The 22,062-nt window shown below is 39.1% G+C and overlaps 1 protein-coding gene across 2 annotated transcripts in view; it reads left to right on the top strand.

Moving 5' to 3' along the window:
- ARL15 (ARF like GTPase 15) overlaps positions 1-22,062 on the top strand; it is a 470,465-nt gene that overhangs the window by 438,271 nt on the left and 10,132 nt on the right. The gene's annotated exons all lie outside the window — the stretch shown is intronic.

Here is a 22,062-nt window from a genome sequence, read left to right as displayed (position 1 = left end):
AATGCCATTTGAAGCCACATGGATGGACCTAGAGATTATCATATTAAGTGAAATAAATCAGAAAGACAAATATCATATGATATCACTTATGTGTGAAATCTAAAGCAGTGATGCAAATGAACTTATTTACAAACCAGAAATAGATTCACAGACATAGAAAGCAAACTTATGGTTATCAAAGGGAAAAGGGAGTGGGGGAGGGATAAATTAGGAGTTTGGGATTAACGCATACACACTGCTGTATATAAAATAGATAAACAACAAGAACATTAATATCAATATCTTATAATAACGTAATGGAAATGAATCTGTAAACGAATAGATAGATGTATAACTGAATTACTTTGCTGTACATTTGGAATTAACACATTGTAAATTATACTGCAGTTTAGAAATAAATTGTGCCACACGTGTGCCACTTGAACCTTTCCTTCTTTTCTTCCCCCATCCTCTTTCGTTTTCCTCAACCACTACTTGCCTTCCATTCTATTATTGTTTGTACAAGCATGAGATTTATCTTTTTCCTTTTCTTCATTCTAAGGAAGATAAACATGCTCATGCTGTTTTGCACTCCACGTGAGTGAGTCCTCTTGGTGAAAATGGAGTGTTTTGCAAGGGGTGGCTAGTCCTATACTTGGAGATGCTACTGTGAATACTCAGAAGTTCTGCAAACCCTTTCACGTTCATTTCAACGACTTCCAGAATTCCTTCCAAGCTGAGGGAATGTGACGACGGGAAGGGCTTATGCTATTTAGTACTCAGTATATTATATAACACCTTTGGCACACACCTTTTAGACTTACGATTTGGTACTTAAAGTTGTGAAAGAAAACTGCAGACTGCTAATCTTTGCAATATGGTTCCTGTTTTCAGAGATTGGCAGTGATCTATAACAAAAGCCTTGATTAGGTAGGTGTTTGAAGGGTGTATCATGCCCTGTACAGTTGCCCAGTGAGTGTTCGTTCACATCTGGTGCTTTTAAGATAAACCATTCAAGTGTTCCGTCTCAATTGAGGACAAAACCAAGGAGGGGAAAAAAAGCCCAATGAAAATCCGGAAATTATCAAATCAGTTGCACAGCTCCTATAGTAATTTAACTATGCAATTAGGTTATAGATTTATATTGATACTTCTGAATTTTAAAAGACTTTCACTTTAAAGGACCTTCAAAAGGGTATTTTTTCCCTTACTGTCAGTCTCACATATCAGACCTCTCACCCTTCAGTGTATAGGTTCCAGTCAGTTCCTCAAATGAACACTGTTTCAAAATTTCATCTGCTTTGAATACTTAACATTCTTTCAGATATTCAGACTCTTTCATTTCAGTTGCTAGACATTTGTCATGGGCCTGTATTGCTCACTGTTGCTTTTGAACCAGGTTTTAAGAGCTTTATGTATATTAAATATGCAATCCCCTGCTTCCATTTTTAAAAACCTTACTATCATCTTTGAAAATTATTGAAATTCTGCTGAGTTTGAGATGCCTCGTCACCCCATGCCCCTCTAATCTAAATCACCCTTATTATCACATGTATGTAAATATTTTTGATATAACCTATTGCCAGATACCTTTAAAATGTCTGCTTTTTTCCAACTCAGACTATATTTTCCTTCTCTCGGCAAATTCTCTGCATTATTCCTTAATTCATCAGTAGTTATACACTTGGGCGTCTAGTATTCTTGGCTGTGGTACAAATTGAAGCCTCAGCTATCTTGTGGCCATATGTTCTTATTTCATATGCCATGTGATTTCTAAGGATGGGAAATTCAGAGCCTCTTTCCAGTCTCCATTAAAGACTGATAGCTTAGCATATGCAAAACGTGTAAGCACAGTTCTGTCTTAGGTCTGTTTACCAAGTGTTTTGAGAAATTTTGCTTCAGTTTTGATTGCCAGTTCACTTCTCACAGACTCATAAAATAAGAAGCAAAAGATTTTCCTTCACTCTTCTGGTGAAGAAGGTTGATAAATGAGGGATTAGAGCAATGTAAATTCCTTCTAGAGGCAATGCAGAGATCCAGCAACTTCTACTAAGTAGCAGAAAAGTTCAGCATAGCTGAACTTTCTCAAGCCAGAAACCTGAAGAGTACTATTTTCTGGATCAGTAAGGATTTGAGGACATAGACTAGTAGCATTCTTTAAAAAGAGAACTGTTCGCTGGAATAGGAAGGGGATGAGGTTGCTTTCTTCATTTGTGTGCTTTGTGAATATAGAGACTTCAGATTTTATGTGTTTGGTTAGTGCCCACAGAGTGTGTGTAGACTTCTAATAAACACTGATGGTAATGTTGATGGAAAGTTCTCAGTTTGAGCTTCCATTTCTGAGGAATGAAGCCCTTGTCTCAAAGGTGTCTATATCTTATCTCTACCAGAATCCCACACAGGCTTGGGCCTTTGGAATCATTCTCCATCAAATTGGCTATGTCCAAATCGCTAAGAGAATTTGATGATTCAGTCTCTTGGTATGTTCCACTAATCTTCATGTCTGAAGTGATATCAGAGCCACACTTAATGAGTTGCAACTCTCAAATAAGTTGGTACATTGGACCTAAAAGGCTTTTTCAGGCAAGTTCAGATATCCCCTTTCCCTTATCTGCTTACTTTCAGGGGCCTTCTATAGAACGAACGGCTGCTTCTTTTCCAAAGGTACAGATTTTCCTATCTGATGCTTTTGTTCCCCAGAAGAAAAGAAAGTGAAAACTGTTGTCTTCCACTAGGATACTGAATCCAGAGCAAACTGAAGCTTTGTGGATTTCTTTTGTAGTGCTTGCTTTCATATAAATATGAATAAGTAATTTCTGAATATCAGAGGTTTGGGTTAGAGGTAAATCTTTTTGAAATGCAAAACAAAATTAAGTGGTAAGACCACAAATGTTGGGATGTGTGAGTTCCTAATGACTCATCAGGGCTTAATTTATTCAGAAGTAGGTCTCTAATGGGAGAAGGCAGTGGCAACCCACTCCAGTACTCTTGCCTGGAAAATCCCATGGACGGAGGAGCCTGGTAGGCTGCAGTCCATGGGGTCGCGAAGAGTTGGGCACAACAGAGCGACTTCACTTTCACTTTTCACTTTCATGCATTGGAAAAGGAAATGGCAACCCACTCCATTGTTCTTGCCTGGAGAATCCCAGGGACGGGGGAGCCTGGTGGACTGCCATCTGTGGGGTCGCACAGAGTCGGACACGACTGGAGCAACTTAGTAGTAGTAGTAGTAGTAGTAGTAGTAGTAGGTCTCTAATGAATTTCTAATGAATGAATGAGTAGGTCCAATCCAGATCATGAAGAGTCCACAACACTCTACTAATCTTTCACCTCCAGGGAACCCCATGGCATATAGAAGGCCACCAGGAAACCTTTACTATTTCAGTGTGTTATCTGTCAATACATTCAGTGTTGTCCTCTGGGGGAGTGGGTACCATGAAATGATGGTGAAGAAATATAAAGATATTAAGAAGAATTCTATGGTCAGAAATACTTTGTTCTACTTAGCATGCTTTTAAGGGATAGCTGTCAATATGGTCTGTTTTTTAAGACTTCAGGAGGTATTACAACCACGTCTTATCTCAGCCCTATTACAGGTGCCTAGAGATACATACTACTGGATTTCATTGCCTTTTATTAATCATTGGGTTTGGTGGAGACCCACGCCTTTAGTGTTGCTGGGCTCTCAGTGTGTGCCATGCTGACAGGCAGCACAGCCCTGTGCACAGGCTCTGGGGCCAGGTCACCAGCTTCAGGTCCCACCAGCATAGCCTGGGCACACAGCCTCTCCAGGTCCCAGTCCTTGGCTTTGAAAAAGGGAATAATAATATTTCCCTCAGTGGGTTGACGTGAGGGTTAATGAGCTAACATAATTTTTTAAATCTTAAAAGAATACTTGATATATAGTAAGATAGATAGAGACTTGGGATTCCTAGGATTACTGAAAGGAATTATTTAAAAGGAAGATGAAGGGACTGCCCTGGTGGTCCAGTTGTTAGGACTTCGACTTCCAATGCAGAGGGTGTGGGTTCAATCCCTGCCTGGTTGGGGAACTAAGATCCCACATGCCTCATGGCCAAAAAAACAGCATAATACGGAAGCAATATTGTAACAAATTCAATAAAGACTTAAAAAAAAAGGAAGGCGAAAAAGGAGAAATAAAGGCAGATTTTATTTATCTCAGAGAGTCTGGCTAAAGTACTATGACTGAAAGAGTATTTTGGAAGGTATTATTGGGTTTGATCCTGTGACATTAAAAATGCCAGATGACTTCTGATGTCTGACCTAGATGGTAATAAAAAGCTGGCAGTACAGTTAAAATTCCAACACCCCCAAAAAACACTGTGGAGGGGGACTCTATGTGAGCACTACCTCTACCTAAAAAACAAGAGAAAAAACCCCTGAAAATGGTATTTTAAACATCATTTGTTTTATACAATAAGAAATTGAACAGTTCCTTGAATTTCTCTGTAAGGAATTTGATCTGCTGAAGCTTTTCTTTTTACAATGGTACATAAAATCTTAAAATGAATTAGCTTCTGTTGAGGCTTCTTATACTGAAACAATTCTGATAAAATTAGAGTTTGTGCTCCATGGTGATAGTGTTAACAGGTACTTTTAAGGGACCCCTAAAATAGTAAAAATGACTTGAGACTGGTGACTTTCACTGAAGCTTGGTATGTTCTGTTAAGTAAAAATACTGAGCAAGGAGATAGTGATTGAATGTTGTCATTCAACTCCAGACAGAAACGTTACCTTATTTTTATTTGTGTATATATAGTCCACTACTTCTTCCCTCAGAGAACTTAAAGGGACTCACGTGGAAATAATAATAATTAAAAAATGAAATAGAAGATAAGGACAAAGAAAAGGAAACTGTAATAACACCAACCCTATGGGTCAATAATTGCTTAAATTAGATTTTATATTTAGTGCTCTGAGTTTCTGAAAAACAAATCTTTTTGTTTGGGGCAATCATGATCTATTATCTATTATCTGATTCTCATTGTTGGAAAAGAGGAAGGATGTGTCTTCCACAGGGAAGATAACAACCGTTCTAGCACAATTCAAAAAGATTTTCTGTGGGAGACACTGAGTGATTTAATGAGTCATCTATGACAACATTTTTATAGCAAATGTAGATCTGAATTTTTTGTGGCTTTTTTGTATGGCAACTTTAAAGTTAAGACCCTGATATTAGAATGCCATGGAGTAGAGTTATTTTATAGCCTTCAGCAGGCTCTACTTGAACTTCGTTCAAAGATAGCATTAGATATCCAGTAAAGGAGGATGGATGGGCTGGCCCTTTAAATGATCTTCTCTAAATGTTACTTCTCTCTAATAAGGGATCTGATGAAGAATAGAAGGTATTCCTGTTGTGGAAAATCCCTATGTGAACTTTGCAGCCTGGTGAGAGGTGCCAGATTTTCAGCTGTGAAAGTTGAGAGTCCTGAGTGTCTTAACACAGGTCTTGACTTCCTAGAATATCACCCAGCTTCCAGAAGTGGACACACTCTTATAATTTAAATAAATTGTCATAGATTTAAAAGTTAAATCCCCCAAATGCTTAGATATGATAAAAATCCATATTTAACTGATAGAAAACAACTATATTCCAGAGAACAAGCTAGTGGTTACCAGTGGGGAGAGAGAAGGGAGGGGCAAGATAGGGGTGAGGGAGTAGGAGGTATGAATGAACTGTTGGGTGTAAGATGGGCTCTGTGGATGTATTGTTCAACATGGGCAACAAAGCTGGTATTTTGTGATAACTGAATGGAGTGTAACTTAAAAATTATATTAAAAATTTTAAATACACTCAGAGAAAAAAAAACTGTATTCCTTTTTGTCACATGAGTAGGTAACTATCACATGAGAATTTTTATTGTTGAAATCTTTTCTTCACACTGTACAACACTGTGTTTTCTGCACTTCTACTGTAAACCAGGTTACCTCCCTGTGTGTGTGTCTGCATATGGGTATATTATTACTTTATTTCTTAAATGTCCTTTCTGTTCTTTGATGTTCATATATATGTTTTTATTTTATTAATTTTTTAAAGTATAAGAACTGTAGAGGCCTTATTGTTTCAAGCTCAGTAATTCAAGAATGATATTAAGAAAAAGTTAAGAATCTGCTTTCCATTGATTCCCCAGTGTACTATCCAGTGTTATCAGTTTGATGTGGTTTCTTCCATACTTTTCTCTATGCTCCAGTAACTTTCATATAATGTTAACTGTTCATATAATGTGTCTAAAACTTAAATGTATAATATTGGTGATTTTTTTTAATGGAGTCTTATTTATTGTGCTTGCAAGTAGGAGAAATTTTCCCCTAGGCATAATTGAGTTTCTATAGAATACTTGTTTGTTTTTTTCCTGGGGGAACAAAGGGGAGGCATTATTCTCTCTATTATTCTCTAGAATAATTTAGAAGCTAAAAGGACCCCACCTTCAAACAGAACCTTTCCTATTCTAGACAGGACCAAACTTGACAGGATGTGATAAGCTTATACTTTTCTGATGATGTTGACTTTTCTCTGATGTCAGCTTGTGTCAACTTTGTGTATATGTGTGTGTGTGTAATGCAAATTTAGATGTGCTCATTCATTTTGAGACTGACTCCAGCATCAGATCAGATCAGATCAGATCAGTCACTCAGTTGTATCCGACTCTATGCGACCCCATGAATCGCAGCACGCCAGGCCTCCCTGTCCATCACCAGCTCCCGGAGTTCACCGAGACTCACGTCCATCGAGTCAGTGATGCCATCCAGCCATCTCATCCTCTGTCGTCCCCTTCTCCTCTTGCCCCCAATCCCTCCCAGCATCAGAGTCTTTTCCAATGAGTCAACTCTTCGCATGAGGTGGCCAAAGTACTGGAGTTTCAGGTTTAGCATCATTCCTTCCAAAGAAATCCCAGGGCTGATCTCCTTCAGAATGGACTGGTTGGATCTCCTTGCAGTCCAAGGGACTCTCAAGAGTCTTCTCCAACACCACAGTTCAAAAGCATCAATTCTTCGGCGCTCAGCCTTCTTCACAGTCCAACTCTCACATCCATATATGACCACAGGAAAAACCATAGCCTTGACTAGACGAACCTTTGTTGGCAAAGTAATGTCTCTGCTTTTGAATATGCTATCTAGGTTGGTCATAACTTTCCTTCCAAGGAGTAAGCGTCTTTTAATTTCATGGCTGCAGTCACCATCTGTAGTGATTTTGGAGCCCAGAAAAATAAAAGTCTGCCACTGTTTCCACTGTTTCCCCATCTATTTCCCATGAAGTGATGGGACCAGATGCCATGATCTTCATTTTCTGAATGTTGAGCTTTAAGCTAACTTTTTCACTCTCCACTTTCACTTTCATTAAGAGGCTTTTGAGTTGCTCTTCACTTTCTGCCATAAGGGTGGTGTCATCTGCATATCTGAGGTTATTGATATTTCTCCCAGCAATCTTGATTCCAGCTTGTGCTTCTTCCAGTCCAGCGTTTCTCATGATGTACTCTGCATAGAAGTTAAATAAACAGGGTGACAATATACAGCCTTGACGAACTCCTTTTCCTATTTGGAACCAGTTGTTGTTCCATGTCCAGTTCTAACTGTTGCTTCCTGACCTGCATACAAATTTCTCAACAGGCAGATCAGGTGGTCTTGTATTCCCATGTCTTTCAGAATTTTCCACAGTTGATTGTGATCCACACAGTCAAAGGCTTTGGCATAGTCAATAAAACAGAAATAGATGCTTTTCTGGAACTCTCTTGCTTTTTCCATGATCCAGCAGATGTTGGCAATTTGATCTCTGGTTCCTCTGCCTTTTCTAAAACCAGCTTGAAGATCAGGAAGTTCACGGTTCACATATTGCTGAAGCCTGGCTTGGAGAATTTTGAGCATTACTTTACTAGCGTGTGAGATGAGTGCAATTGTGTGGTAGTTTGAACATTCTTTGGCATTGCCTTTCTTTGGGATTGGCATGAAAACTGACCTTTTCCAGTCCTGTGGCCGCTGCTGAGTTTTCCAAATTTGTTGACATATTGAGTGCAGCACTTTCACAGCATCATCTTTCAGGATTTGAAATAGCTCAACTGGAATTCCATCACCTCCACTAGTTTTGTTCGTATTGATGCTTTTTAAGGCCCACTTGACTTCACATTCCAGGATGTTTGGCTCTAGGTCAGTGATCACACTATCGTGATTATCTGGATCATGAAGATTTTTTTTGTACAGTTCTTCTGTGTATTCTTGCCATCTCTTCTTAATATCTTCTGCTTCTGTTATGTCCATACCATTTCTGTCCTTTATCGAGCCCATCTTTGCATGAAATGTTCCTTTGGTATCTCTGATTTTCTTGAAGAGATCCCTAGTCTTTCCCATTCTGTTGTTTTCCTCTATTTCTTTGCATTGATCGCTGAAGAAGGCTTTCTTATCTCTTCTTGCTATTCTTTGGAACTCTGCATTCAGATGTTTCTATCTTTCCTTTTCTCCTTTGCTTTTCACTTCTCTTCTTTTCACAGCTATTTATAAGGACTCCAGCATCACAACATCAAATCTAAGTTAATTCTACACACCCTTCTCAAATTTCAACACTTTAATATCCTTTCATTGAGCTTTTGTTAAATAGAGAAGTAATCTGTTTTATAGTATTACTTAGTGTCCATTTAGTGAGTATACAGAGTCCTAGGAACAGCATGACCCTAAAGTTGCAAAAAGAAAGATTTAGCAAATCTTAAGTATAGAGTTGTAACATCACTCTAATGTCTATGATAAAATACTTGAGAATGATAAATCTGAAACAAGATGTTAACTATTTTTTTTAAAAGGACTACTTTGTAGTAGAACTTAAATAGCAATGGTATTTAAATCGTTACTAGATGCCCAAGACTTTGAAACAATCTCTGAAATACTAGCCTAGACAGTCTTTCCATGTTTGTTAGTCATTTCTAGCCTTTTCTCAAGAAAATCAAATACACACACATACTTTCCCAGAATTTTAGTCTTAAACCTGACAACCAGGAGTTACAGGTATGTGTTATATGAGTCAGTAGATGAACATCGTTGCAGAAGATGTCTAAGAAAGCAAACTGAAGTATTCTTGCTTACATGTGGGGAAATACATGGAGTGCGGGAGGCATAGGAGCATAGAGAAAAGAGTTCCAAGGTCGAGGCCATTAAGCAGTGATGTGAAAAGTAAGACCCCTGTTAGGAGACTATACTTCTTGCTAAAGTCTCAATGAAACTGTAAGGATGGCCCCCTTTCCTGGAAGCTTAAAGGAACCTGAAGGAAGAGGCAGCGGCTTCATCGCATCCAGTTGGTTAATCCCCTCTGTGTCAATCACTTGCGTACGGTCTGAATAGACTATAAATTCACATTTCTGGAGCCACATGGTCAAAATAGCACTTTATATTCAGTGTGAAATTCTTAAAATGAAACCCAGCTGGCAGATGGGAAGGATTCTGGGGGTAGGGGGAAATAGGGAGGGGAATATTGGGTATGTATGGAGTTCATGATTTTCCAGAAGAGCTTTTTATGCTTTGTGCAGATACAGGAAGATTTTTAAACATCTATGATGCAGCGCAAGTGAATTTGAAACCTAAACTAAAATAGTCTAATTTATAGTGTTTCATTAAAACATAAAAGTCGTTAAAGAGAGTTATGCAAGCCACTCCAAAGCCTTGCCTGTAAGGATAGAGTGATTTACTCATTGAGGGAATTCTTTTCAATTATTTCATGAGTGCTAGTTAATTATGTCTTTCAGTGCTTTAAATAAGTCCTTGGCTTAATATCCTAAACTGAAAGAGGGAGAGATGGAGGAGGAGACGGAGGGAAGGAAGGAGGGAGAGAAAGGGGTAGGTGAGGGAGGGAGAAGGAACAGCTAATCCAGTTCACTTTCATTTCCGTCTCATGTTAAGAACTTCCACCCATTGTGTGGTACACGTTTATCTGTCCTGGTTCCTTCTCTCTCTCCAGGTTGTGTAGGAAATATACTATGCATTGATGATTTACAGTGTCAGTGGTCATGTCAGAACTGAGCAAGCATCATGCCAGAACACGATGCTCTTATTAGTTATTGATGCAAGCCTTGCCCTCCTTAGGTCATACCAGACACCCAGCATCTTTACAGTTTATCAAGTCAGGTTATCCCTTCTAACAGCACCGAAAAGCAGGTCCACCTTTGACCAGGTGACTACATACTTAGTGTCTGTGGCTTCATATAAAAAGTCAGAATTCAACTGTTTCAGCAGCTGTAAGAGAATTCAACTTGCCCATGTGTTTTATGCAAACTGTGTGACTAAACCAGCACCACCATGCAGGTTACATGTACTGTTAGGTCTGGATAAGAAACTTCAGTCAAATAGGCAAGGATTTATTTCTCATACCCTTATTTCTCTGTAATTTCATCTTCTCTTTTGGTATAAAAGATTCGATGACATAAATAGGCACCTAAAATTTACAAACCCTATATATTGAGGACTCCAAAGTGTAGATCCCCTTATGTTAAATATGATGAAGACAAGATATCATTCACTGAAAATAAATTTGTGGACTCAAAGAGGTAAATGTCATTTACATGCATCATTTTACATTATTTTATTGTTGATGCTTACCTTCTAGTGTAAAATTGTTAGCACAAGCCATCATTCGTCAGGGATTGTCATCATAGGATTATTGTTTTCAAGTGCTCTGGTAGAATTGCCATCTTACTGATGGAGAAGTCAATTTGGTAAGGGTAGAAAGAAACAGATAATAATTTCAGGGTAAAATAGGACTACTGTGAGAAACACTAATATTGCCTAGTCCCTAGAAAACTGTTACGTGTAGGAGATAGTAGTCAAGGATGTGCTAAGAGAAGGTCAGAGAAATTTTCCTGATGGATATGCTATATAATTCTGAGTCTAGAAAATGGGAATAAGTTCTACTTAGAAAATATTTTACAAATGCACCTAAAATAATGTACTTTTTTTTAAAGAACAACTTTTTATTTATCATTTATACTTTTTTATCAAGGTATAATTGATTTATAATATTAGTTTCAAGTGGACAACGTAAGTGATTGAGTATTTTTAGTTTATACTTATTAAAAGTTATATAAGATAATGGGTATAATTCTCCATCTGTACACTGTATCTCTTAATTCCATACCCATAATGCGCCACCCCCACTTCCCTCTCCCCACTGGTAGCCACTAGTTTGTTGGGTATTTTTAACCTGTGAGTCTGTTTCTGCTTTGCTCTATACATTAACTTTCATTATTTTTTAGATTTCACATATTAGTGATATCATGCAGTATTAGTCTTTCTCTGACTTATTTCACTAAGCATAATATTCTCTAGTCCTTCCACATTGCACAGATGGAAGCATTTCATTCCTTTCTATGGCTGAGTAATATTCCATTACACATGCATACCACATCTTTATTCAGTAAGCTCATGATGGCTTTGGGTTCCTTCCGTATCTTGGGGATTGTAAATAGTGCTGCTATGAACTTTGCTGTACATGTATCTTTTCAAATTAGTGTTTTCATTTTTCCAGATATATGCTCAGTAGTGGAATTACTGTGTCATATGTTAGTTCTTTTTTCAGTTTTTTGAGAACCTTCCATACCACTTCCCACAGTAGCTGCACCAATTTCTATTCCTACCAGCAGTGTACAGGGGTTCCCTTTTCTCCACATCCTCACTAGCATTTGTTGAATGTGTTCTTTTTTAAAGTCTTTATCACATTTATTACAATACTGCTTCTGCCTTATGTTTTAGCCTTTTGGCCATGAGGCATGTGGAGTCTTAGCTCCCTGTCCAGGGATCAAACCTGCGTCTCCTACATTGGAAGGTAAAGTCTTAACCAGTGAACTGCCAGGAAGTCCCTAGGTGTTCTTTCTGCTGGTGGCCGTTTTGGCCTCTGCGGGGTGATTCTCATTGTTTTGATTTGTCTTTCCCTGATAATTGGCAGTGTTGAACATCTTTTCATGTGCCTATTGGTCATCTGTATGTCTTCTTTGGAGAAATGTCTGTTTGGGTCTTCTGCTCATTTTTTTAAACTGGGTTATTTGGGGGGCAGGGTGTTTGGTATGAAGTTGTACGAGCTGTCTATATATTTTAGTTATTAATTCCTTGTTGGTTATATAATTTGCAAGCATTTTCTCCAATTCTGTAGTGTGATTTTTGTTTGTTTTTTCCATGGTTTCCCTTGCTTTACAAAAGCTTCTAAGTTTAATTAGGTCCCATTTGCTTATTTTTGCTTTCATTTCTTTTGCCTTTGGAGATAGATCCAAAAGAAAATTGTTACAATTTATGTCCAGTGTTCTGCCTGTGTTTTCTTCCAGAAGTTTTACTGTTTCTGGTCTTACACTTAGGTCTTTAATCCATTTTGAGTTTGTTTTTATATATGATGTGAGGAGATGTTCTAATTTCACTGTTTTACATGTAAACTGTCCAGTTTTCCCAGCACCACTTAAGAGACTGTCTTTCCTCCATTGTATATTCATGCCTCCTTTGTCGTAGATTCATTGACTTTAGACGTGAATTTATTTCAGGCCTCTCTATTCTATTTCATTGATCTGTGTGGCTGTTTTTGTGCCGGCAGTATGCTGTTTTGACTACTTAAGCTTTGTTGTATAGTCTGAAGTCTGAGAGGGTGATACCTCCAGCTTTGTTCTTTTTTCTCAGTATTACAATGGTAATTCTGGGCCTTTTGTAATTTCATTTAATTTTAGAACTGTTTGTTCCAGTTCTGTGAAAAATATCATGGGACATTTTGGTAGGGGTTGCACTAAATCTATAGATTGCTTTTAACAATATGAATCCTTCCCATCCAAGAGCACAGTATATCTTTCCAGTTCTTTGTAGCATCTTTAATTTCCTACATCAGTGTTCTATAGTTTTCCGAGTATAGGTCTTTCTCCTCCTTGGTTAAGTTTATTCCTAAGTGTTCTTCCTCCTGTGATTTTAAACAGGATTTTAAAAAAATTTCTCTCTTGAATAATTCATTAGTAGTCTGTAGAAAAGCGACACATGTCTGTATAGTAATCTTATATCTTTCAACTTCACTGAATTCATTTATTGATTCTAATAGTTTTAGGGTGGATACTTTTGGGTTTTCTATATGAAATATCATGGCATTTGCAAATAGTGACAATTCTATTTCCTTTCCAGTCTGAATCCTTGTTTTGTCTGATTGCTGTGGCTAGGACTTCTAATACTATGGATACTGAACCATTCCTGGATCTTTGGAATAAATTCAACTTGATCATAGTATGTGATCAGTTTTACATATTGTTGGATTCATTTTGCTAATACGAAAAGTCCCCTACATATGAACCTTTAAGTTGTGGACTTTCCAAGATGCAGACAAGCATTCACATGTCCAGTCACGTAAGTGAAGTGAAAGTCGCTCAGTAGTGTCTGACTCTTTGCAATCCTATGGACTATACAATCCATAATTTTCTCCAGGCCAGAATACTGGAGTGAGTAGCCTTCCCCTTCTCCAGGGGATCTTCCCAACCCAGGGATCGAACCCAGGTCTCCCGCATTGAGGACAGATTCTTTACCAGCTGAGCCACAAGAGAAGCCCAAGAATACTGGAGGGAGTAGCCTATCCATTCTCCAGCGGATCTTCCTGACCCAGAAATTGCATCGGGGTCTCCTGCATTTCAGGCAGATTCTTTACCAACTGAGCTATCAGGGAAGTCATGTAAGGTGTGAGTAAAATTGTAGCTTGCCCTGTGTCTCCTACTGCTGACAATTTTTCAGCTGTAGCATCTCCCACAACTCCTCCCTCTTCTAGTCAGTAACTCTTCTTGCCTGTTCACTTGATGCCAGTCCCTGTATGCCAGCTATTGTACTTTTCAAAGTACTGTAATGTAAGACTAAAAAAGTTTTTGTCTTTGTGTTGTTTTTTATGTATTATATGTATGAAAAGTGTTATAAACCTATTATAGTATGGTACTATATAGCTGAGTGTGTTAGTTGGGTACCTACACTAATTTTGTCAGACTTTAGAAGACATTGGACTTAAGAACACACTCTCCAAACAAAACTCATGTAAAGAACTTACTGTATCTTGGAGATTTTTGCATCTATATTCATCGAAGATATTGGCCTATTAATTTTCCTTCTTTGTAACGTCTCTCTGTTTTTGGTGTTAGAGTAGTGATGGCCTCATAGAATGAATTTGTGAGTGTTCCATCCGCTTCCATTTTTTGGAAATAGTTTGAGGATAGATGTTAATTCTTCCTTTTATGTCTGGACCCAGGTGCCTCTGCATACCAAGATAGAATCTTTTCTCCAGTCTTGGCCACCCCAGATGCAGTGCCATGCTGTGACATGGAGTGGTCGGGGCAGAGTTGACTCAGCTCATGCTGGAGCTTACAGCCCACAAGGGAGTCATGGGAAAGCCAGCATCCTAGAGCAGACCTCTCTCCACCCTGCCCCAGGGCAAGCCATGTGTTTCTCAGGAGTAGAGTTCAGGCTTCCCACAGTCCTTCTGTTGGTCTCAGTAGTCTTCCAAAAAGCCAGGTGGACTGGGACACCCAACATAGTTCACTCCCCAAGGCAACTAACCACCCTCGTAATCTCTTTCTTCTGAGTTTCCTCCCAGAGGCACAGATCACAACCTGATCACTTTCCTTTCCTTCCTACTCAGTCACCTGTGTTATCTTTCTTATAGCCTTAGTTGTAGAGTCCTTCTGCCAGTTTCTGGTTAGTTTTCAGTGAGAACTGTTAAAGATATCGATATATTTTTGATGTGTTCATGAGAGGAGATGAACTCTACAACCTCTTACTGTACCATCTAGATCCAAACCCTCAATGTTTATTATTTTTTAAGGATATTGTATTCAATGGAGAAGGAAATGGCAACCCACTCCAGTGTTCTTGCCTGGAGAATCCCAGGCAGGGATGGTGGAGCCTGATGGGCTGCCGTCTATGGGGTCACACAGAGTCGGACACGACTGAAGCGACTTAGCAGCAGCATTGTATTTAATAATGAGGAATCCAGTTTTAACTGTAATTTGCTTTCACAAATAAGACTGTTTCTGTAAGAGACTGCAGGGGTGTGGGTATGTGTGAGTATGGATTTGAGTATTTTAATTTTATTTATTTATACTGTACTTTGTTTCACAAGAGGATTGAGGTGATAGACTCTAATATTGATTCTGACAGTGGATATGATTTTATGCAACACTCTTTACTCAGACTGAAATGGGTGTTAATGACTTCCCCTCTGAGAAGGCTTTTGATTCAGACAGAATAAAATGTGTGATTTGAAATATACACTTAGAAGCTCTCTTATCCAGACTGATCTGAACTGGTAATCAAGAACTGGTTAAAGTATCTTGTCATTAAAAAAATAAAATATATACCCTAAGTAATTTGAGTTAAAACATACAAATGGTACTGACCTCTTGATATTGGTCCAAGGCCTTTTCTCTGAGTACGTGGCCACTAGTCAGAGTTCTGTATTACATTTCCTGCATAAAACACAATCCTTACTTATGATTTTCAGCTCCTGTTTCCTTAAAGTGGAACCATAGTTAAAGAGGCTTGAGGAGCCATCTTCCCCCATTCCCTCCCATTCCTTTAGAGTTGTCTTACCTAAATCTAATTCCACAGCAGTTTGTTTTTAGTGACTCTTTTTTCTTGGTTTCTTTGAACCCATCCCATTTAGTTTTCTGTAGAAGTAGAAATTCCCCTTTCAGGTTCACATTTCACTCATTAGTGTCACATTTAACAAGATTACTTAATGATAATAACAAGTCTGATTGCCTTAGTGCAAAATTATGAATAACTCAGGAGCAGAAATGAGCAGATGTGCCAGAGAGCAGTCTGCCCCAGTCGTGAGCATCAACTGCCCCAGTGTTGAGCATCAAGGGTGTGGTCTCGTCATTCCAGTGTGGTATCCACCAGGCATGGATGTTGACTGTATAGTCAGCCTTAATCCTTGTCTTGTAGTAGGGTGGTGAAGAGTCAGCTAATCCTAGACAATTAAGTGGCGGTTAATTGAGAGAGTTTTGATCATAACTGTATGAAATTCTGTTTTGAAGCCAGCTAAATACTTGTCTTCATTTGTGACTGCTTGATTTTTAACTCGTATTACACCGTCAGTCCCTCTTTTGGATCAGTTATATGGTAAATGTTATTATTTCTGTCGTGCTTTCTTTTTCTTCATGGCACTTACTTTTCACTGGACTTTACTTACATATTCACTTAGTATCTGTCAGTTTCTTCCACTGCTGAGTAAACGCCATGAGGCCCGGGACTTGAACTGTGGACCTTTGTATCCCCAGAGCTCAAAACAGTGAATATGGAGAGAGAGAGAAATGTGACTGCTTCTTTCCAGCGCTTGTTTCAGGCCAGTTTGACATTCTCACTGGTCTCCTACCAAGATCGAGTGATTTCTACTTTGAAGAAGAAAGGAGGACAGAGAGTACATCCCATGGACCTTTGGTGCTCCTCCGTGGGGAGCTTTCCAGTCCAGTTGCTAAATCTCCTGATTCCAGGGAAGGAGCCTGATGGTTCATGTTGATAAACCATGCATTGAATCATTAACAGGGCTTTCTTCTTTGATTTTTGCCTTTAAAAGGTCAGTTCAGAGTTGAGTTTTTCTACCTCAGCATTACTGATGTCTGGGGTGGATAGCTCTTTGTTGGGGGGAGGGGGACGCTGTCCCGTGTATGTTCGGATGTTTGGCAGTATCCCTGACTATTACCTACTAGATATTTGTATCAAGTAGCCACTCACCCGCTTCCCAACCGCCCTCTGCCAAGTTGTGGCAATCAAAAATACCTCCTGACGTTGCTTCATTTCCTTGGGTGGGGGGAGTGGGTAGGCAAGGAAATAGTTGCCTTGCCTCTTCTCCCCAGTTGAGAGCTAATGGTTTGGACTAGTCCTGGGATGACAACAAGGACCCAAGGCCACACTAACAGTGCTGTGGTAAATCCAGTCAATGGCTTTTTAACCTTCATTTCTGGTGTTCTCTTTATGTCTGATTGTAATGTTCTCCAGACTTGTATTTCACAGGCTTTATTCTGAGTTCAGCTAGTCCTGTGTGGGCTTTTTTGGCTAAAATTCCTCAGGACAGATTACCACTTAGCTTTTCTTTCCTCAGGCTGCCTGCAAGCCTCTTTCCAAGCTCATGTTTCTCAGTTGCCAGGATCTTAGGCTCCTGACTAGATTGCCAGCAGGAAAAGAAATTCTCTCCCTGTGACTAACAACATGGCAGTTTGTTTCAAGGCCATTTGTTACCTGTTCCCCTTGCTCAGATGTGTGATTGAGGCAGCTGTCAGCTTTTTCTGCCTTTCTCCCCCATCTCTCCACGCCTTCCTGTTTTTTCTTTCCCTCCCAGTGTTTCCATGGTGGCTCCTTGCTGGAGCCAGAGGACAAGCTGCTGACAGGAATATCCTTTGAATATCTCTGCATCTGGACAGGGCCACTGGCACCGTCCATTGGCGGCTGAGCAATGCATGGCTTGCCATATTTGTCTGTCTCCTGTTTAAGGCCCAAGAATTTGAATCTACTCCAACATCTAAATGTTGTTGTTGTTAGGACAGCATGCTGCCATAGTACCACAAGTCCAATATTAAACATGTTTATTTGGGTTCCATATATTAATATTTTGATTTGTTGCTTCTGCTGTTGCTTTCTTACACCTCACAACTGTGACGCTGAGGTAAGGGACACATTAAGTCCATTATAAAAGCCAAGTAAACCAGAATATATAAACTACATTTTAAAGATTTCTGTGTCTTAACCGTTGCATAAATATATTTTTTCCTGATATTTTGTTGAGTCAAAGAATCCTTTGAGTTGGCCAACTGATAGTGGTTTATTAAAGTACATTGCTGCTGCTGTTGCTAAGTCGCTTCAGTCATGTCCAACTCTGTGCGACCCCATAGACGGCAGCCCACCAGGCTCCCCCGTCCCTGGGATTCTCCAGGCAAGAACACTGGAGTGGGTTGCCATTTTCTTCTCCAATGCATGAAAGTGAAAAGTGAAAGTGAAGTCGCTCAGTCATGTCCGACCCTCAGCGACCCCCATGGACTGCAGTCCACTAGGCTCCTCCATCCATGGGATTTTCCAGGCAAGAGTACTGGAGTGGGGTGCCATTGCCTTCTCCGATTGAAGCGCATTAGGGTACCAATATTGAATAAGCAAGAAGTTGCACCTTGAAAAATCAAAGCATGTCCTCCTGCTTGTCTGATCAGATAGCCATTGATCAACGTGTATTTATGGCACAGAGACTTAAGTAACAGGAAAAACTGAGTATGAGGCATGGCCAGAAACCAATTAAAAAATATACAAGAGTGTTTTTCAAAAACATCTGAAGTGTGAAATAGTATAGTAATTGTCATTCATATGTCAGGTAACATCAGGTTACTGTGAATGTTTTAGTAAAGTAAGTCTTTAGGGGATGAAATTTGATGTGCCCTCTGAGGCACATGTTAGATTTGAAATATACCAGGCTCAGGGTCTTCTTTCTCTCATGCCATTTTGCAAAATCACAGGCTATGGTGGAAAAGCATGCAGTTCTGTAACACAAAAGCATAAATTCTCAGATTGGAAGGTCCTCCGAGCACATCTGCCAGTCCCCGTCTAAGTATTTAGCTAGGCAGAGGGGGAATAATCTAATTGAATTGATCCATTTCAATTATTGAGGCAGACAGAATTGTTGGTAATGGATGAGGTTTGTTTTTTTCCCCAATACCTCTTAACTTCATAAACTATGAAATTCACATCTTCAACACGTGCTTTACAGTAGCAGGGTATCTATCCCCCCCTCCCACCCACTCAGCCATTTCAATATACACAGTTAATGAGTATTAAGTTAAAAAAAAATAACCTTAAAAGAATCAATTTCATGGAGAATGCATCTAGTTAAGCAAGCCATTTAAACAACATTTTACTCGTGTGTAGCAGACCATTTTATAAGTTACTGATAGCTTTACAAGTCTGTGTTTCAGACAAGCTAATTGGCTGTCTCTGATGTGTTTGGGGCTTTCACTCATTAACTCTCCTTCCTGTCTAGTACATACTTGACTAGCTCTCATTCATATAGGTAGGACTAAACAACCATATTCTCTTGCCAGGAGAAAGTTTTTCATAGGTGGATTTTTTTCCTACTTATAATATTTACCTTCTTGAAATAAAGACAAATCGTTATGAGTATTCTCATACACTCATGTCTCCCAACCATAGAGGATGCGGAAGCAAGTGTAACATCCTAGAAGTGCTTGGCATCCAAAATGAAAGCTGTTTTGAAAGAGTGGGATAAAGGAAGGAGAGAAGAGGAAAGAGAAAACGGTGAGCTGTTGGAAACTGGCTGCCTCTTCAATTAATGGCTGTGTTATAGATGTTATTGAACAGTCCGATGCCTGCACCTGCATGCAGAGACAAGTGTACTGATGCTTCTCTTTTTGCATATGTCAATGCTTTCCATTCTCTGCGATAAAAATTAGTTGCTTTATTTGGACATAGATTAAAGGAATAGCTCAAAACATAAGTGTCCTGTGGGTCTTGGGATTTCTGGACTGGGTTCTGTTTTCCATGATAGGCTGTTTACTTTTTGTTTGCAAAACAATTCACTGCAGCTGCCTGCAGGCATTTGTATATAATAGAGTTTAAATCACTTAGGCCTACAGTTTTGAAACTGTTCATGAAATCCCACCTTCTAAACCTTCGCCTAATTAACTGTGAAGAGTGGTAACTTCTCTCCAATATTCAGTCTCTCTCCTTTACAAACATTTTAATATGGGATGAAATAGACTACATATTGTGTTGCCCGTATCATTATACTTTCATTGTACTGAGTACATTTATGTCTGACATTGTACTGGGTACGTTAGAGGATACAAAATCATTTTGTCATTGTCTATACCCTCAAGGAACTGACTCATACATATGAAAAAAATTGGAGAATAATTCTCCAAAATCTGTATGACCTTAGTAAAACTAGAAGATCCTAGTGAATCTGGGTGAAAATGAAATTCACATTAGACTTGTGGAGCTGCTTCATCCCCAGTGAGTCTGAATATCTTAACCTATTAATTTATATAATAATTATTGATAATGTCTGTTTTAAAGAGAAAGTAATGGTTCATATAACTGAATTCATAATTGCCAAAAAGCAGAAGAAACTCAAATGTCCATCAGCTGGTGAACCTGGATAAACAATATATAGCATATCCATATAATATAACATTCAGCTGTAAAAAGGGATGAAGTACTGAAGTACTGTACATGGTGAACCTTGAAAGCATTATGCTAAGTGAAAAAAAGCAGATACAATTTAATTTAAAATATGTAAGTGATCAGAATTGGCCTCCTGTGTAGAGAGGTATGAGAATTTAAACTTGTAAATAGAATATTCCAGAACTTGAGAGTCATTGAATATATAAATTTAATGGAAGAAATTTTTAAGAATTCTTATTGGAAAAAAAATCTTAACTATTTCAGGATGTTTGATTCTTAGTCTAAATGCTTAAAGAGAAAACTGAATATATTACACTTATAAATGAAGTTTTGAAATGGACCTAAACAGTAATTCAAGTTTTTTCAATGTATTTGTTAAAACTTAACAAATATATAAATACAGTATTAAGATTTTTAAGTTGACTATAATAGCTTCAACAAAAACTACATTTCAGATACTATAAATTTAATAAATGGTATAGTCTCTTTTAAAACTGCAAAGTAACAATAACTGGTATTTCTGTGCACTGAAAACCATCCTAAGAACACCAAAATCCCTCACACTGACAGGTTGCCCCACACGCTGGAGATCTGTGCCCTTTAGGAAGTCTCCACATGAAAGAAACCCAGACTGAACACAGAGAGCAAAGAAGCAGTGCTTTGCTGAGAGATGACCCTTCTGTCTGCTAGACCACAATTGAAACCATCTGAAATTATAAGTGGATCTTGGCCAGGTTATAAAAGCCAACTTCTCTGTCCCCCTAGAGTGTGAGGCACAGTGGAGAGGAGGAGGGCTGGCAAGCCAGGTCACACTGAGGCCTCTGCCAAGTGCTCCTCGAGCCTCTGCTGGACAGAGCAGGAAGCTGCAGGAGGCTGTAGCCAGGGCTTGGCAATTTTTTTTCTCTAAAGGGCCAGATAGTAACTCTTCTAGGCTGTGCAGGACACAGTGTCTCTGTGGAAATGACTCACCTTTGCCATTGTATCATGAAAGCAGCCATAAATAACTGAATAAGCATGACTGTGTTCCAATAAAACTTTATTCACAGGGAATTCATAGTGCCTAAGTGCTGAGGAGGCAACCAATGGTGGCTACTGTGACTAAGGTCACTTTGAAAAGTTTCTTCTATAACATTAAGGCTTCCCTTGAGATGACAGGAGGACATCTCCTGCATCTTCAGAGGCGATCCTCTCCACCTGTGGATGGAGGCATCTGGGGTGGGAAGCAGGAGCTGGAGCAAGGCCTGTGTGCAGGAATCACCCCAGCTGCAGCGGGCCGGGTAGGATAACTGGAGTAGAGAAGGGTATAGATGGAGAGACCGGGTATATTTCATTGCTCCCCCAGACAGGAAGCACTCCTATCTAAATCTATGGCTTTTACAGTGATGATCTGCTAGGAAGCTTGGGGCTAAGTGAATAATCACCTCACCTCACCCCCAGGTATATCAAAAAAGAGAAAATAGATGTAATTTGCTCTGTAATTCCAAGTTAACAAATTAAACACAAATAAGAATGTTTTTCAGGTCCTAAATCTCACTGCCAAAGCAAATGGGATGATTTTATTTGGCTCTTCTGGGGAAGGCTAAATCCTCCTGTGCAGTGAAATGCCGGATCTCTATGTAATTACTATCACAACATATAGCATTCTGTGCACACAGAGGTTACTGCCTGGGCAAGAAGACTTCTAATAAGGGTGAGGCTCAATCACAGGTCATAACCTGCAGTCATTTGTCTGGTTTTTAATTATTCCAAGGTCAGACATGCCGCACTTTGCTTAAGAAACAAGCCATATTATCAGAACTACATTTTTTTTTATACCCAGTGTTCTTGAAACCAATTGTCCGTTATAAACATAAACCCCAAAGTAATATTGTCATATTGGTTAGCATCAAGTTGTCATTTTCTGGTCCCTAT

The sequence above is a fragment of the Bos mutus genome, chromosome 20 (genome assembly GCF_027580195.1).
Source record: "Bos mutus isolate GX-2022 chromosome 20, NWIPB_WYAK_1.1, whole genome shotgun sequence".
NCBI lineage: Eukaryota > Metazoa > Chordata > Mammalia > Artiodactyla > Bovidae > Bos > Bos mutus.
Note: the sequence above shows the minus strand (reverse complement) of the source record. Positions and strands in the feature narration are given on the sequence as shown.